The sequence below is a fragment of the Protopterus annectens genome, chromosome 6.part1 (genome assembly GCF_019279795.1).
Source record: "Protopterus annectens isolate FY-2018-M chromosome 6.part1, PAN1.0, whole genome shotgun sequence".
Taxonomy (NCBI): Eukaryota; Metazoa; Chordata; order Ceratodontiformes; family Protopteridae; genus Protopterus; species Protopterus annectens.
Window position 1 is genome coordinate 317,630,964 of NC_056738.1, and position 18,696 is coordinate 317,649,659.

Consider the following 18,696-nt stretch of genomic DNA (forward strand, 5'->3'; position numbering starts at 1 on the left):
GCCGGCATTTCAAAAGCTTAGGCTCCGAGCTCCTAGCTCCTCCCTCTTACCCATAACCCCTTGCCAAGCCCTGACTGACCTCAGATTTCGTTTGCCGCTTTCAAGTTGCGACGGATTCCAGAGCTCCTAGTAAAGATAAGCTGTTTTTGACAGAAAAATTTTCAAAAACCTTAACTTTTTTAATTTTATTAGTTAGAAGTGATTGTGTTAGGCTTTCCTCTCTCTTTATTTTAAACTTTTCTCGGGTTTTGCGTAGTTTGTGTGTGTGTGTTTGTTTGAGGCCTGTTAGGGCTTAAAATGTCTGAAGCCCATAAGGCTGTATTCTCTAAATGTACCGAGTGTGGTCATAAGCTGTCCCCAGCGGATGGCCACACTCGGTGCAAGGTCATCTTGGGGGTTGAACACCTGTCATCTGGTTGTACCATTTGTGCAGGGTTCAACCCCCGAGCTTTGAGGGAGTGGAGGTCGAAGCTGGTGCTGGCGGGACTTCTCCCTCCAGATACCGCTTCGGCTTCTGCCCCTTCTACTCAGCAAGCAGTTGCTGTGGGCTCTCCTCCTCCGGCTGGGACTCAACCTCCCTCTAAAATGCCGGAGGAGAGAGAGTCTTCTAGGGAGAGAGAGAAGAAGGAGAGGCACCACAAGCGGAGAGCCGAAACCTCCAGTTCGGCTCCTCCATCTAAGCGGGCCTCCCCTGTGCCTTCTAGCTTTCCTCCTCCTCGGCTCCACTCCCCTCGGTTCTCTCCTGGGCCCGAGGAGGAGGAGGCTAGCCCTTCAGCGAGGTCCCCAAGGCGGCTCTCTAGGTCCGCTTCGGTGGCCTCCACCAGATCCACATTCTCTATGAGTGAAGCAGATATGGACCGGATGATGAGGAAATTCATCCAGGCCCAAATGCAAATGGGAGTGCTCCTAGCCCCCCCCCCATCCGGGAGGGGCTTCGACCCCTTTTTTCGCCCCTTTGGCTCCTTCTCCGACCCATACCATGGGTTTGGAGCTATTGGCGCCGGGCAGAGTTGGATCCGGGGGTGGGTCGGATCCGATAGGTTGGCGCACCTCGGATCCGTCCCATCCCTTGAGTGCTTGGTGCCGGACCCGACCTCTCGGAGCCGAGGACCGAGCCTCGGATCCGAGGGAGCTGGTGTATCTTCGGCTCCGTCTAGGTCGGAGCACACCGGTCTCTCGGATCCGACGGTCTCGGCTCGGCTCCGATCCGTCGTCGGATCCGAGTGGGGTCGGCTCGGGGTTTAGAGAAGCTGGCTCCCCTCGGCCTTCGACGTAGTGGAAAGGGCACTGTTGAGGACTACGGACCCCGTTCCTGCCACGGCTCCATCCCGCACTCCCTTGCAGTTGGGCCAGGCCCCCACCAGCCGGTCCCAGGGACAGCCCGCCTCGATGTCCCAAGTAGTTCCCTTGGAACATCCAGCTGCGGAAGAGTACTCCTTGGACAGCCCCCCCGAGGAAGTACCTCGGAAGCGAAGTGCAAAAGGAGGCACATGGACTCCCCCGAGTCCGTTACCGAAGACACAGACTTGGATGAAGGGGAGGGCTCCCCAAGGTCACCCCCTGAAGACGTCTCATTTGGAGACATTATGGAAATGTTGAGGATCGGGGGGGTGATCTGCCCCCAAGGCCTCCTCAGATGAGTCTGTGTTCTTGGAGGCGGGCCCATCTACCTCTTGGGTGTCCCATCCTGCCGACCCTCTGGTGGACCTTATATCCATCAGAGCATGGAAGGATCCGGACACCGTTGAGCCTGTACCTAAGCGTCCTGACCGTATCCTTTCCCCTCCGGCGGACCGCACTCACTGGAGCAAAGGCCCCCCAGTAGATGCCATGATGATGGCTGCAGCCACAAAGAGGGAGTTGGCCCAGGAGAGTCACTCTATGCATCCTCCGGGCAAGGAGTCCCGCTCGATGGATCGCATTGGGAAGCGAGTTTTCAGTTCAGCAGCCTTCTCTTTGAGAGCGCTGAACTACATGGCATACGTCATCAGGATGCAGCGGGATCTGATTAAAGAATACGCTGCATCTCCCCCAGAGTCCATGTCGAGTGAGGATAAACAGGTATACTCCACCCGAATGGCCACTCTTAGATCAGTTTCGAATACATCTATGCGGCTGCTTTCTCACGCTACTGAGGGAGCCGCTAGAGTCAGCGGAGCAGGCCTAGTCATGAGGCGACAGGCCTGGCTCCGCCACTGTGATTTTGCAGAGCCCTTCAAGGCAACCTTCGCGAATGCCCCCTTCGATGGTTCTGCCTTGTTTGGCAAAACTGTTCGCGAAACATTAGTCCAGAGCGAGAAGGACGGGAAGACGCTGTCTGCCGTCGGAGTCCGCTTCTCAGCTCCCCAGAGGTCCTTCTCGAAGAACCAAAAGGGACAGAAGAAGATGTGGTTCCGGAAATCGCAGCAGTCCCAACCTGCTCCGGATAGCCAGTCCTTCAGTGGCAGAGGAGGACGGGGAGGTCGCCGTCCTAGAGGCAGGGGGGCTCCTAGCAACTTTGGGTCCAGAGAACCTTTCTCTGATAGGCCCACGCAGCAGCCCTGAAGGGTTGCCCGGCTGTCCGTCTCTGGAGGCAGTCGGGGGGCGTTTTTCGAGGCACCTGACTTCTTGGGAGTCCATCACAACAGACCGTTGGGTGCTTCGTGTGATATCCAGAGGTTACACAATTCCCCTGTACAAGGTTCCCAGATCTCGCAGCCTTCCACATGTTCCACCCGACCAAAGGGAGGCAGCAGCTATCGAAATCATACAGCTGCTAGAAAAAAGAGCTATCCAGTGCGTCCCCCCAGATCAAACCTGGTCAGGGTTTTACTCCAGGTTCTTTTTAGTGCCAAAGAAAACGGGGGACTTAAGACCGATCTTAGATCTTTCCCTGCTGAACCTGTCAGTAACCAAGCAAAAGTTCCGGATGGTCACCCTTCAATCTATACTCCCCCTCTTGAGGGAGAACGACTGGATGTGCTCCATCGACCTCAAGGACGCATACTACCACATTCGCATGGACAAACGGTCCAGGAGGTTTCTTCGCTTCCGGCTGGGAGCCAGTCATTATCAGTTCAGGACCCTTCCCTTTGGTCTCACCTCAGCCCCCAGGGTGTTCACCAAGGTCTTAGCTGTTGTAGCGGCCCACCTGAGGCTCCAGGGATTACAGGTCTTTCCGTACCTGGACGACTGGCTCCTAACGGCTTCATCAAGACATCTTCTGTGCTCAGCCAGGGACTACTTTCTTCGACTAGCCCCAAGGTTGGGCATCACTGTCAACTGGGAGAAATCTTTGCTGCACCCCACACAAGTTATAGATTTCATAGGAGGAAGGCTAAACACCAGGTCAATGCGAGCCTTCCTCACTCCAGACAGAATTGCCAACCTGAAGTGTCATGTAGCAGCGGTCCTGCAACCATTTCCGACTGCAGCTTTGGTCCTGAGGGCCCTAGGTTCGATGGCGGCAGCTATCCCGCTTCTTATTCATGCGCGCCTACGCATGCGGGTTCTTCAATGGACCCTTCAGGTTCAGTGGTCCCCTCTCAGTTCTTCTCTCAACTCTCCGATAGCGGTCAGCAAAGCGCGCAAGGATTCCCTTCTTTGGTGGCTTCTGTCTCCGGAGCCCCTGACAGGGAGACCTTTTTGTGCTGCTTTTCCCCGAGCCACAGTGACCACGGACGCTTCCTGCCTCGGGTGGGGGGGGGGCATTCTGCGGGAAAGATTGTCCAAGGCACGTGGAACCCCACAGAGATGTCGTTGCATATAAATATCCTGGAAATGAGGGCGGTGCTCCTAGCGTTGCAAGCACTTCACCACGTTCTTCCTTCAGGGACTATTGCGATTCAGACAGACAACATGTCGGTAGTCTGGTACATCAACAAACAGGGAGGAACCAGGTCCTATCCCCTTTGTCGAGAGGCCATGAGAGTCTGGGAATGGGCAATTTCCACCAAACGCTTTCTGGTAGCAACGCACATTCCGGGAAAATCCAACATCCTTGCGGACAAACTCAGTCGCACCATTCTTTCACCACACGAGTGGTCTCTCAATCCTCAGGTAGCGAAGAAGATTTTTGCCGTTTGGGGGCAACCCTGTTGCGATCTTTTTGCCTCTCCCTCAAACGCCAAATGCGCCAATTTCTTCGCTCTGCTTCCCCCACCAGGGGAATTCCCGAGAGATGCGCTGGTGCATGCTTGGCCTCCCGGTCTCCTTTATGCCTACCCTCCACTATCTCTGATGCAGAGGCTTCTGCAGAAAGCCAACAGTTTGGGGAGCAGAATGATTCTCATTGCCCCGTTCTGCCCTCATCAACCCTGGTTCCCCTTTGTATGGTCTCACAAAATCAATCCACCCTGGATTCTGGATCCGATTCCGGATCTCATCTCCCACCCTCTGGGAATTTCAGTTCCCAATCTACACACCCTGAAATTGACAGCTTGGCTGCTCCAATTCCATCCTTGATTAGGACTCCCGGTATCTCGTCACCGGTCAAGGCCATTTTAGTGGCAGCTCATAAACCTTCCACCAGGCAGGTTTATCGGAGTAAATGGAAGAGATTCTCTATTTGGGCGGTTCAGAGAACTTTGGATCCTTTCTCAGCACCTATGTCAGCAGTGCTGGATTTTCTAACAGATCTCTTTCATCAAGGGGCAAGTTCTTCCACGATTAAGGTACAATTGGCAGCCATCTCGCATTATCACATTGGTCATGAGACAGCTCCCCTCATGATGGCTAAATTGTGCAAAACCTTTCTCAAAGGGATTTTTTTATTGAGGCCTCCAGTCAAGGAGATTGTACCACCTTGGGACCTATCCTTAGTTCTGCAAGCCCTTACTGCTCCTCCCTTCGAGCCTGCAGCTTCTACAGACCTAAAGTACCTTTCCTGGAAGACTGCCTTCTTAGTAGCTATCACTTCAGCCAGAAGAGTGTCTGAACTTCAGGCTCTATGCCGTCAAGCCTTACCTTTCTTTCTTTCCAGATAGGGTGTGCCTCAGGACCAATCCATCTTTTCTTCCGAAGGTCTCTTCAGAATCTAATATCAACCAGTCAATCAATTTACCTGTGTTTTTTCCCCAAGTACTCAAACAAAGGAGAATACAAATTGCATTCTTTGGATGTTCATAGACAATTACGATTTTATATTCACAGAACAGCTGGTCACAGGCAATCAGATCAGCTGTTCGTCTCCTTTGCTAAATTTGCTTTGGGTAAAGCAGTGTCTAAAGTCACACTATGTAGGTGGATTGCTAATTGTATTCTGCAGGCTTATGACACTTCAGGTAGACCTGCTCCTCAGAGGGTTACGGTTCATTCTACTAGGGCGGTTTCCACGTCAGCCACCTTTAAGTCCCGTGTGTCATTGGATGATATCTGCGCAGCAGCTACTTGGGCCTCGCCTCATACCTTTATTTCTCATTATAAAGTGGATGTTGTTTCCAGAGGAAGAGCATCCTTTGGCTCAGCGGTGCTCCGGAACATCCTTCCATGATGGCCGCCCAAGATTCAGGTAGCTGGGGATTCTGTCCCACAGGTTGCAGACAAATGAAGTCTGCCTACTTCAGATTTAGAAGTTATGTACTCACCATAACGTTCCATCTGAGTAGGTGACTTCATTTGGATGCAACCATCCCCCCCTCCATCTCCCTGACCTTTATAGAGCGAGTATTTATGCTTTTGTTTACGTACTGTAGTCAGTATTATTTAGGCAAACTCAGTCTGAGGTCAGTCAGGGCTTGGCAAGGGGTTATGGGTAAGAGGGAGGAGCTAGGAGCTCGGAGCCTAAGCTTTTGAAATGCCGGCTCGGATCCGAGGTCGGATCCGATACCCACAGGTTGCATCCAAATGAAGTCACCTACTCAGATGGAACGTTATGGTGAGTACATAACTTCTAATTCCCCCAAATCACCCCCGAAGATGTCTCCTTTGTAGACATTATGGAAATCCTTCACCAGAGGAGGGGGCCACCCAAAAACCTTCCTCTGACGAGTCTGTATTCCTGGAGACATTCAACACATGCCCATCTACCTCTTGGGTGTCCCCCCTGCTGACCCTCTGGTGGACCTTATCACCACCAGAGCTTGGAAGGAACTATACCCAAAAGGCCTGACAAAATATTGAGTCCACCGGCAGATAGAGCTTCTAGGAACAAAGGTTCTCCAGTTGATGCCATGGTGGTGGTGGTGGCGGCGGCCACGAAAAAGGAACTCACCCAAGAAAGTTCCTCGATCCACCCCCCCAGACAAGGAGTCCAGGGCTATGGACCATCTTGGAAAGCGGACTTTTGCTTCAGCCACCTTACTATAAGGGCGCTGAATTACTTGGCCCACGTAATTTGACTGCAGTGGGACCTCGTGAAAGAGTATGCTGAGTCTCCTCCGGAGTCCATGTCGGCCGAGGATAGATGGACCTTCTCGGCTCGTATGGCCACTCTCAAGTCTGTGTCCAATACGTCCATACATTTATTCTCTCATGCCACTGAGGGAGCCGCTAGGGCTAGCGGGTCCGGCATTGCCTTAAGGCATCACGCCTGGCTCCGTCTTTGCAACTTCTCAGAACCCTTTAAGGCATCCTTCGCTAATGCACCCTTTGACGGTTCGACCCTGTTCGGGAAGATTGTCTGCGATACGCTTGTCCAGAGTGAGAAAGACGGGAAGATGATGTCAGCCATCGGGATCCGCTTCTCTAACTCTCAAAGGTCTTTTTCCAGGAACCAGCGAGGGCAAAAGAAGCTGTGGTTCCAGAAAACTCAGCAGTCCCAGAATGCTCAGGACTCCTTCTCCCCCAGAGGCAGAGGGGGACAAGGTGGACGCCAGCCCAGAGGCAGAGGGGGGCCGAAGAACTTCGGGTCATGTGAACTTTTTCAGAGCGACCCACGCAGCAACCCTGAGGGGTTGCTCGACTGCTCCTCTCTGGACATAGTTGGGGGTGTTTTTCGATGCACCTAGCCCAATGGGAGTCCATCACGATAGATCGCTGGGTGCTTCGAATAATATCCAGAGGCTATGCTATTCCCTTCATAAACAAGCCCCCTTACACAAGGCGCCTCCTGGACGTCCCACCCACTCAGGGGGAGGCCCCGGCCTTGGAAATACAAAAGCTACTAGAAAAAAGAGCCATCCAGCAGGTGCCCAAAGACCAGTCCGGATCAGGCATCTATTCCAGGTTCTTTTTGGTGCCAGAAAAGACGGGGGACCTAAGGCCGATTCTCGACCTATCAACAGTGAACCTGTTCGTTGCCAAGGAAATGTTCTGGATGGTCACGCTTCAATCCATCCTACCCTTCCTGCAGGAGGAAGACTGGTTGTGCTTGATAGACCTCAAGGATGCATACTACCATATTGTGATGAACAGGCAATCCAGGAGGTTCCTCTGCTTTCGGCTAGGGGACAGTCATTATCAATTCAGGGTCCTACCCTTCGGTCTCACCACAGCCCCCAGGGTGTTCACCAAGGTCATGGCAGTTGTAGTGGCCCACCTGAGACTTCAGGGCATTCAAGTCTTCCCGTACCTGGACGACTGGCTCCTCACTGCCCCCACCAGGCATCTATGCTTACTAGCCAAAGATCTCTTTCTCCGGATATCATCTCGGCTAGGGATTACCATAAATCTCAAGAAGTCTTCCCTTCAACCTGTTCAAGTGTTAGACTTCATACGGGCGAGAATAGATTCTCATCAGGCCAGGGCATTCTTAACCCCAGACAGACTACACAGCCTGGCACTTCATGTGTTAGAGCTTCTGCACCCCCTGCAGAATTAGTCCTGAGAGCCTTAGGGTCCATGGCAGCAGCTATCAACCTGATTCCTTGTGCTTGTCTGCATATGAGAATTCTACAGTGGACGTTGCTAGTTCAGTGGTCGATTCTTCATCAACCTCTAGATTTTCCGATTCCTCTGAGCAGAGTGTGCAGAAATTCTGTCACGTGGTGGCTCCAATCTTGGAATTTGCAGGAGGGGCATCCATTTCTTGTGCCCCAACCCCAAGTCACGGTGACCACGGACGCCTCCCGCCTAGGGTGGGGGGGGCATTGTTCGGGCAGGACTGTTCAAGGCACGTGGACTCAAATTGAGACTGTTCTGCATATAAATGTTCTAAAGATGAGAGCGGTCCTTTTAGAGTTGCAGGCCCTTCATGCTTATCTCACTCTGGGAACTATTGCAATCCAGTCAGACAATATGTCAGTTGTCTGTTATATCAACAAACAGGGGGGAGCCAAGTCTTATCCCCTTTGTTGAGAAGCCATGAGAGTCTGGGAATGGGCGATCTCCACCAACTGCTTTCTGATAGCAATGCACATTCCGGGTTGGTCCAACATCTTGGAAGACAAATTGAGCAGAACTATCCTTTCTCCCTACGAGTGGTCTCTGAACCCTTGTGTAGCGGAACAGATCTTCCTCAAGTGGGGTCAGCCTCGCTGCGATCTCTTCACATTGCCTTCCAACGTGAAGTGCAGCAAGTTTTTTGCTACAATCCCCGTGACGGGGGAAGCCCCCAGAGATGCCCTTGTTCATGCTTGGCCACCCGGTCTTCTTTATGCATATCCCCCGCTTCTGCTCATGATAAAGTTCTTACAGAAAGCTCGCCGGTTAGGGAGCAGATTGATCCTCATAGCCCCATTCTGGCATCGTCAAGTTTGGTTCCCCTGTCTGTGGTCTCATCTCATAGCCCCACCTTGGATCCCATTCTGGATCTGATTCGTCATCCCTCGGGAATGCTTCCTCCGAATCTGGACAGCCTGAAGCTCACAGCTTGGCTGCTCCAGTTCCACTAGTTGCTAGGACTCCCGGTATCTCTTCTTCTGTTAAATCTATCTTGGAACGGTATTAGACTTTTTGTCTCATATCTTCCAGCAAGGAGCCAGCTCTTCCACAGTGAAGATCCAGCTGGTGGCTATTTCTCATTTCCATGTAGGGGACAATTTAGGCTCTCTCACTGCTGCCAGTATTTGTAAGACCTTTTTGAAAGGCACTTTTCTTCTTAGACCTTCTATTAAGAATCCGTCCCAGCCGTGGGATCTGACTGCGGTTCTTCAGGTCTTAGTTGCGCCTCCTTTCAAGCCCTCAGCATCAGTTGACTTAAAATTTTTGTCATGGAAGATGGCTTTTTTGGTAGCTATAAGTTCAGGAAGGAGAGTGTTGGAGCTTCAAGCTCTTTGTATGAAACCCCCATATCTTGTGTTTCATAAGGACAGGATGTTTCTCAGGACTAATCCATCTTTTCTCCCTAAAGTTGCTTCTGAGACAAACATTAATCAATCTATTAATTTGCCTGCCTTTTTCGCTAATTTTCAGAACAAAGGGGAATACAAACTTCATTTGCTGGATGTTCACATGTTTATTTGCACAGGACGGTGGCCTTTCATAAATCTGATCAACTTTTTGTTTCTTTTGCTAAGCCCTTTTTAGGGAAACCAGTTTCAAAAGTGACTCTTGCTAGATGGATTTCCCTTTGTATCCTACAAGCATACAGAAAGCTTGGTTTACCAGAACCAGTAGGAGTCCATGCTCATTCTACACATTCTATGGCAACATCTGCAGCATTGTGGTCTACAGTTTCCCTGGATGACATTTGCTCAGCAGCTACCTGGGTGTCTTCTCACACCTTTATTACTCATTATAAACTGGATTTGGTGTCTAGAGGAAGGGCTTCCTTTGGCTCTGCAGTGCTCTGAAATATCCTTCCTTAAGGGCCTCCCAAGATTTCGGGTAGCTGGGGATTCTGTCCCACAGGTTGCTGATCAAATGAAGTTAACTATGTCAGATAAAGAAGTTATGTACTCACCATAATGTTCCATCTGAGTAGGTAAACTTCATTTGTCAGCAACCATCCCTCCCTCCTTCCCCCTTACCTTGACATTATTTTTGCTGAGCTCGATGTTCGGAGCTCACGAGCTGGAGGTTTGTCCTTGGTTTAGGGGTCTCAGACTAGTTTGCTAGTGTCACGTGTGGAGTGGCAAACTCGATCTGAGGATTGGAAGGAGGTTTCAGTGTAGTATGGGTAGGGGGGAGGAGCTTGGAGCTTGGATCTTTTGCTTGGTATGCTGCCGGCTCAGATCCGTAACCCACAGGTTGCTGACAAATGAAGTTTACCTACTCAGATGGAACGTTATGGTGAGTACATACTTTTTTTTATAAATTAATGTTACAGGTTTGCATAAAGAACATAAAATCCCATTTCCCCTAGCAGATGAAACCATTATGCCTCTGACATATTTTCTTTATAGGTTCATTTGAGATTTCTAGGCTAATGGCTTAAGTGCCCTTACAAGCCTAGCCAATATAACCTGGTTATTCCCAATGTATGTCCCCTAGGGGCAAGATGATAGCATTGATGTGTGCCTGTGCATTTAGTGTCTCACAGATTGTCCATGGCCATAAGGGACACAGGCACCACCCTAGGTGTGAATTTGTGATTCTCCATCCACTGACCCAAATTGCATTTGAAGAGAGCCAGGAAGGGCTCTGCTTAATGTGAAAAGGAAGCCTGTGCCAAAGAAGGGGCAATCTCTGACACACATATCTGTCCACATTTTGTTTGAGTTGCTAAGTTTAGATCCCTAGATCAGATGACCCTTGTGCTGTTTGACTTGCATATGTATAGGAGATCCATCAGGGCTGGATTTGCAAGTGCCTTGTAGGTCATGCATGTCACCCTTTAAAAGTCCGTAGGAGACAGAGTAAAGAGATAGGGCTTTTAGTTTAGCCTCATAGTTCATGTTGTTTACACCCTGTATTTTCTTAATGAGGACCCTCTGATGTCACACTATTTGCTGTAAGTGCCTAGTCAAGTACATGCCAAATGGCGCATTGTACTCCATTATTGGTCTAATGAGGGCTGAGTACAGCAAGACTATAATTTCTTTGATACTTTTACTTATAAGTTGTGCCACCACTGTGTACATGTGGGGTCAAAGTTCAGGCTACTGTCTATCTGTGTACCTAGATCTCTCACCTGTGAGTCTACTCTTAAGGGTGTGCTTTTGATGTTGTTATTTGTAGGGGTATTTGACTTCCCAAAGGGTATGATGATGCATTTTTTTTTTTGCAGTTAGTTTTAGGCCATGGTTTTGGCACCAGTCATTTGTCTGACCTAGACCCTTCTGAAGGAAGTTAACATTGTTGGGGGATTCAATGATTGCCCCAGCTTGCAGTCATCAGCAAACTTTGTCATCCAAAGGCCTTCCAAATTAGCCTTGACTTCAGAGAAGTATAATCCTAACAGGAGTGGTCCAAGCACTGAGCCCTGTGGCGTATCAGTATCAACTGGCCTCTTGCTGTAGCTGGATTCACCCACTTTAACCATGTGTCCTGTCCAAGATAAAATTGGCTATCCATCTGGTGATGTAGGGATTTATGCCCATTGCCCAGTTTTGTGAGATTATTTGTAATACTCGAGTGGGAAATTGTGTCATATGCCTTGGCCAGGTCGAGGTAGGCAGTATGTACTGTTTTACCATCATCCATGGCTTTAGTGACTTAGTACGCATGACCTGCCCTTGATAAAGACAAATTGGTTCAAGTCCAGTATTTGGAGGTTTCCTATGTCATTATTTATCAAGTCCATAATTATTCTTTCCATGGATTTACATACAAGACTAGTCAAACTTATGGGTCTGTAATTTCCCGGGTCAGTAGATGGTCCCCATTTATGCAGAGGGATTACTTTTGCTGTCCTCCACTCTATCAGGATAAAACAGTCTGGAGGCTGTCTTCAAACAGAGATTCTAATGGGCCTGATAACTCCAGATTTAAGCTGTTTAAGAGACAATCTGGTATATCGTCGGGCACCACTGAAACTGTTTTTTATTTAGCTTTAGAGAGTAAAATGGCAACCTCTTCTTTGGTGATAATTGTCAGTGGAGTGGTTGAGGGTATATCATTGGGGTAGAATTGGGGGTGACAGGGAGGTGAAATTTGAGCTGAATTTGTCAGCCAGCAGATTTGCTATATCTTCTGGCTGAGTATAGGTGATGCCATCCACAACTAATTATGCACATTGTTGGGTGTTGCCCTTTAGACTGCTGACATAACTGAAAACTGCCTTATAGTTATCCTCAACTTTGGTGGCTATTTTTACCTCAAAGACTGCTTTTAGAGACTTGATTAGTTCCCTTATTCATTATTTTAGACTAATAAGGAACTTTTTGCTCTGTTGTGTACATTCTGTCTTACTTCTTTGACAGGATTTTCTTTCTTTTGTTATACAACCTATTAATACCAGGGGTCCACCAGAGTGGCACTTTTTTGAAGTTTGACCAGGGTTTATTTCAGTCTGGTACTGTTGTTTCTTTTCAGTTGTTTATATGTCATACAAGACTATTATGTATGCCTCTGCATTTGTGTAAGCTTAGAAACTAACTGCCGTCCCTTATTAGTGGGTAATTTACCATAGAAAAGTTATTAAATGTTATGGGGTTAGGTGGGGGACTAGTTTTAGCTTTATTTTAAGGGAGACTGCTTTGTGATCTGATTTTACTACTGAGAACACCATTGGGGGGGGGGGGGTGCAGCACTCTCCCATATTTGTAAGTACCAGATCTAGGATATTTGCTCCCCTAGTGGAAGTTCAGACTAGCTGCTCCAGGGCATTTGAATTTACAAAGTCAAGAAATCTTTGGGCCTGCATGTTAGTCATGGGGCCGGATACACGATGGCTTGCACGGAGTCTACGAGTAGAGTAAGACTCCATGCAGCCATCATGTCTGATGAGCGATCCAGGAACAGCCTGTAGGGGCGTGTAAGAGAGCTCCTAAAACATCTCCTACACGGACAGGGCTGGGATATGCAAATTACCTCACTTGCAGCCGAAAGGCATGCAAATGAGGTAAATTTGCAATTCAGGAAGCACAAACCTGTCCGAGTAGGAGACGTGTTAGCTGCAGAAATGTACTCAGTTGACAACTGAGTACCATTCTGCAAATAGCACAATGGAGCCTTGTCAGCTCCAAATAAAGGTTGCATATGGTTGAGGAAGCATGCCAGTGGCCAAATATACGGCCATTGGAAAGTTTCCGCGATGCAAAATTAAAATAAAAAGATTTTTTTTTCGGCGATTTCCGATGTTTAAGCGCAGCGCTGCGCAAACGGGGTGCACTATAAAAATCATAAAATTAGACAATAAAAGCCACAAATGTGAAATTTATGAAAATTGTTAAATGACAATGTAAGGGAATAGCAGGCTGAAGACAACATGGCCACCGAGTAGGGGTTGCTAAGGGGAGAAGCCCAGTCTAAGACATATAACCAAGCATTAGGCAATCCTATGTAAATGAGTGTTAGGATAGTGAATCACACTTTTACATAGCAAATGAGCACAGTCAGTGGAGTGTAGGAGTAGGATATGGGGAGGAACAGAGTAGGAGATAGGTGACATCACAAGGGGGGTATGTATGAAAGTAGTGAAGCTCATTGGAGCACAGTGGCATGTGTTAGCTGTCAGTTAGACATCATGGAAAGAGGTGTGTCAACAGGTAGGCCAGGTAAAGCCAAGAAATGGAAGGTGTATACTGTGGATAACACCAAAGTTTCTTGCTGAGCGGGTATGCGCGTGTGTGCGTGCCTGTGAACTCGAGTAAGACAGAGTGTGCGTGTGGAAGCATGAGTGTGTGCGTATAAGCTGGAGTAAGCATGTATAAGGCTGATGGAAGACCTGTAAGAGTGTTTGCGCTGGTGTGCGCGTGTCTTACCCCGAATAAGCAACTTTTAGTCCGTCTAAGCATGTGTGCACGCGTGTGAGCTGCTGTGAGTGTGTTTGCGCTTGTATGCGCGTCACCCCCTGAGGAAACAGAAAGGAAAAAGGAAGCACAACAAATAGTAGGGAGCTACCAGGGAATACTAGTAGAGCTAGCAGGTGCAAACAATCAGAATCAGGCAATTACACAGGCAGAACACTAGCCCAGCCCAGCACTTAAAACTCTGCAAACAACAATGCAGTTTGTTTCTCTCAAGAGACACTGCAACACTGGAGTAAGCTACTAGAAGTGAAAACTGAAAAAGCTACACTCAGACAAAAAATGCTAGGGGCTGCCATTGCTGTTATAAGACGACATATGCAACATGCTGACGGTGGTGACAATGCAAATGCTGCCGGACAACCCACAGTGAGGAGACGGAGAAGAGTGTACAGGCCCAGGGTCACCTACCAGGGGTTACATGAGCTGGAGATAGTGGAGCGCTATAGAGTGGGCAGAGACCTCCTGCAGCAAATTGTTGAGCTGTGCAGGCCACGCCTCACACACAGAACCAACAGAGGGGAACCCATCCCAGTGGAAACCAAGGTATGTGTTGGCCTAAGAATACTAGCAACAGGTACCTTTCAGAGACCAACTGGTGATATGATGGGGATATAGTAGGCATCAGCATCTAGGGTACTGCACCAGTTCCTGGATGCCATGTCAGCACATGTCGGTGATCATGTATATTTCCCCAATTCCCGTGAGGTATTGGCCAGCAATATGTGTCTCTTCCAGCAAATAGCAGAATACCCTGAGGTAGTGGGTGCAATAGACTGCACGCATATACGCATCAAAGCACCAGCCGGTGAGCGGGGTAGGGCCTACATTAACCGCAAGGGCTTCCCCTCCATCAACTGCCAGGTCATGTGTGATGCCCAGGGCATAATAATGAATGTGTGTGCTGGCTGCCCTGGAAGCTACCATGATTCCCATATCTGGCATCTGACGCAGCTGTGCCAGACATTTGCCAATGGGGACATCCCACATGTTCACTTAGTGGGGGGTGCTGGCTATGCACTGGATCCGTGGCTGAAGACACCCATCAGAAACGCACACACACCTGAACAGGAACGCCATAATGAGGCACATGCACAAACACGAAATGTAATTGAGCGTGTGTTTGGGTTGCTCAAGTCATGGTTCCGGTGCCTGGACACATCTGGTGGAGCCTTGCAATACTCACCAACTACATGTACCCAAATTGTCATGGTATGTGCTATGCTACATAATATGATTCTGCGAAAACAGCTGCAGCAGGACCAGCATAGGCCTGGGCCAAACAGCCCCCCATCAGTGCCAAGGCCATCACAGGCAGAGTGTGACTCGGAGGAGGAACAACCTGAGCCTGCCTCAGTAGGCAGAAGGAGGCGTACCCAGTATGACTTGGCCTTGGCAAAGAGGCAATGCATAGCACATACACTGGCTCAGTAGGAACCCTGGAAATGATACCTCTCTCTGACTCGCACATATAGTAAAAGGGATGCCTAACTTGACACTACCTGTTTCCAAACATGTATAGGGAGTGCAGTATGTGCATCTAACATAGGCAGCCCTGCAGCACCACCTGAGGCATGATTGCCATGTGTTAAGCAATGTAAGGTAGTGCTAAACAGCATTTACCACCATGTAGTATATGCAAACTTGACGACCTTGAGTATCATCCTACCCTCACCAAACATGAGGCCACAATATGAAGACAAGATTATCAATTACAACAATAGGCTTAGGTATTGGTATCAGTGAAAGGGGATACAATGCCTGTCAGCCTGGGATGACATGCTCGACAAGACATGATGCTTCGCTAGGGATGGATTTCACCTATCACCTGTGGCCTTTTGGATATTGCCAAAGGCTCTTGTCACCCCCATAGTGCCTTTTCTAGGTAAGGCTCAAAACACAAACTCACCTCCATAGGTATCACAAGGGATAAGAAACTATAAGTAATGCTACTCAATGCCAGAAGTCTAAACTGCAAGATGCACGCACTCCAAACTCTCCTCAGCATGGAGAATGTTGATATCTGTGCAGTAACAGAAACCTGGTTCAAGGCTCCGAAGAGCACCCTAGCATTAACAGGTTACACCTCATACCATGCTTTACAGCTGCAAAACATGGAACAAACTACAAAAGGAGAGTGAGTATCAATATTTGTCAAAGATATCCACACCCCCAGGTTGGTGGCACAGCATGAAGCATCGGAGACTATCCATGTGCAACTAACAGTGGCTAAAACCGCCTTCCAGTTCATAGCCTGCTACAGACCACCCTTCTAAACCCAGCAACCACACTTGGCCGACTGGAGAACACATGAAAACATGAAGGCCTCCCCAAACACCATTATATTGGGCGACTTCAACTACCCAAACATAGACTGGAAGCATCACCCTAGCCCCAACACCCTAGCCCAAAGGTTCCCAGAATTTATAAACCAAAATGATATGGAACAACTTGCTACCATTCCCACAACAGGGGAAAAATACTGGACCTGATCATCACCAACATGGTGACTTTATGCCCAAGACCAGAAGTGTATCCCTTACTGGTAAGATCAGACCAGAGAGTAATCTCACTGGATATTCACATCCCGATCCCAGCCCATGGCCATAAAAACACAGTGAAAATTATTCACTAAAGCAAATGTCACACTCCTCAAAACTGAGGTGGAATCATTCACAGCCCCTGTGCCTGTGGAAAATATGGCCCAGACCTCATAACCCTTTATAAATGCATTCTATGAACACCTTCAGGAATGCATGGATCATGCAATCCCAAATAAAACCAAGAACCAATCCTCCAAAGCCAGGCATCCTGTCCGGTGGACCCCAGCCATAAACAAACCATATAATACAAGGAGGAAGCTACTATATGATAGATCAAAATTCCAAAAAGGGAAGGCATCCCTGATCAGTATTATTGAAAAACTATGGCCACACATAAGATCATCTAAGGCCATCTTTGAGATAAAAATTGTACAGGACACCAAGGATAATCACAAGGCATTCTTTACTTATGGTAGGAACCTGTGTGGGAACCCCCAGATATGCTCAGAAGTAGTCCAAAATGACAAACAATACACCAACCCACAGACATTGCCAACATATGAGCTGACAGGTTCAGTGCAAACTCCCCCCTTCCCCACCAAAAGGGCAAATATCTATCCCAGCAGAGTGCTGGCCCCCTGACATTGCAGATGCTCAGGTAACAGCCAGCCTCTCCAAAGCAAAACACACAGCATCAATGGGACCAGACGGTGTCCTGGGCTGTGTCCAACATGAACCCCAAGAAGAATTGGAACACAAACATAAAACCACTGTTCAATCTCAGCCTTACCACAGGATATGTATCCAAAGAGCAGTGTACAGCAACAGTGGTCCCTCTCCACAAAGGTGGTGCCTCAATGGATACTGCAAACTATCGCCCCAGAAGCCTGACTAGCTTGGTCTGCAAAGCTATGGAAAGATCATCATGGACCTCAGAAATAAACATATTGGGAACCTACAGACACTGGATCCTACCCAGTTTGGCTTTGGTAAGGAAAGATCCTGCCTCTTAAACCTGGTTGAGTCATTTGAAACAGTCACCAAGGCCATTGACGAGAGGAAGGTGGTCCACACAGCCTACCTGGACCTCGCAAAAGCCTTCCATACAGTACCCCACTTGGTCATCATAGATAAGATCACCAGCTTCAATATAAACCCCTATGTCACTAGATGGGTTGCAAACTGGCTCAAGGACAGAACCCACATGGTCAGAAATGCTGGAGCCATGTCAGACCCCAAACCAGCTACAAGTGGCATCCCACAAGGCTCAGTCCTGGGACCTCCCTTGTTTGGTATATCTTTCTCAGAGGTACAGGCCAACACACAAGGACTGTTGGTGAACAAGTTTGCAGATGACTGCAAACTGGGCACCATAATCGACCCTTCAGCTGACACAAGCATCCTACAAAAGGGCCTCATAGAAACAGACAACTGGTGCCAGAGCCATGTCCTCAAGCTAAATGCAAAACAGTGTAAAGTCCTCCCCTTTGTCAAAAACTAAGTGCCCACACATTACCACATAGGTGGTAACCCATTAAGTATGGAAGAAGTGATAAGGGATCTGGGGACCCAAGCTGATAGCAATCTCTCATTCAATAACCACGTGGCCAAAGTGTTTAGAAGAACATTTCATATAGCCCACATAATCATGAAGGTATTCACATCTACATCAGGGGAGGTCATCGTGCCTCTTAACTCATCCCTCATCAGGCCCATAATTGAGTACAATGCCCCTTGTGGGATGTACCTTATCAGACACCTGCAGCAGCTGGAAAGACCACAAAAGTACCTCACCAGGAGGATCAAAGGGCTCAAACACATGCCATTTGCTGCCCGGTTAAAGAAACTGCAGCTCCACTCAGTGGCATACCGCCTGCCCAGATGCAATCTGTGTCTGATGTATAAAGCCATGTCCAACCTGGAATCAGTGGACATGCTGCACCTCGGAAACTCAGAATCCCATCAAGCTACGCGCTCAAGAGACCTGAACCTCAGGACTGAAATAAATAGGACATGCTGGAGTGACAGATTCATAACCCAGAGGCTCCCCCCACTCTTGAGTAAACCCCCATTCCACGTTAGCCAGAGTCCCTCATTGACTCTCTTCAAGAGGAATCTTGATGAGTGGATGGGAGATTGTAGGTTTACCCTGGGTATCACTTCTATGTCACTGTTAGACAGAGGCACAGTATACTAACCTTGAAAAATGTCATGGCAATCTCCACTTAAAATGTGTGTTGAAAGCCAAACACACTCTGGCTAGGATTATAAATGCCCTAGAGCAGATAGCCTAGTATGAACATATGAACAGAATCACACACACCAACTAGTACATGTGTGGTCAATGTGGAGTAATGTTTGGCAATGTCCACCCAAGTTGATGAATACACAGCAATGTCGAACAAGCCTGGTTTAAGTATGCCATAACTAAACAAAATGCAACA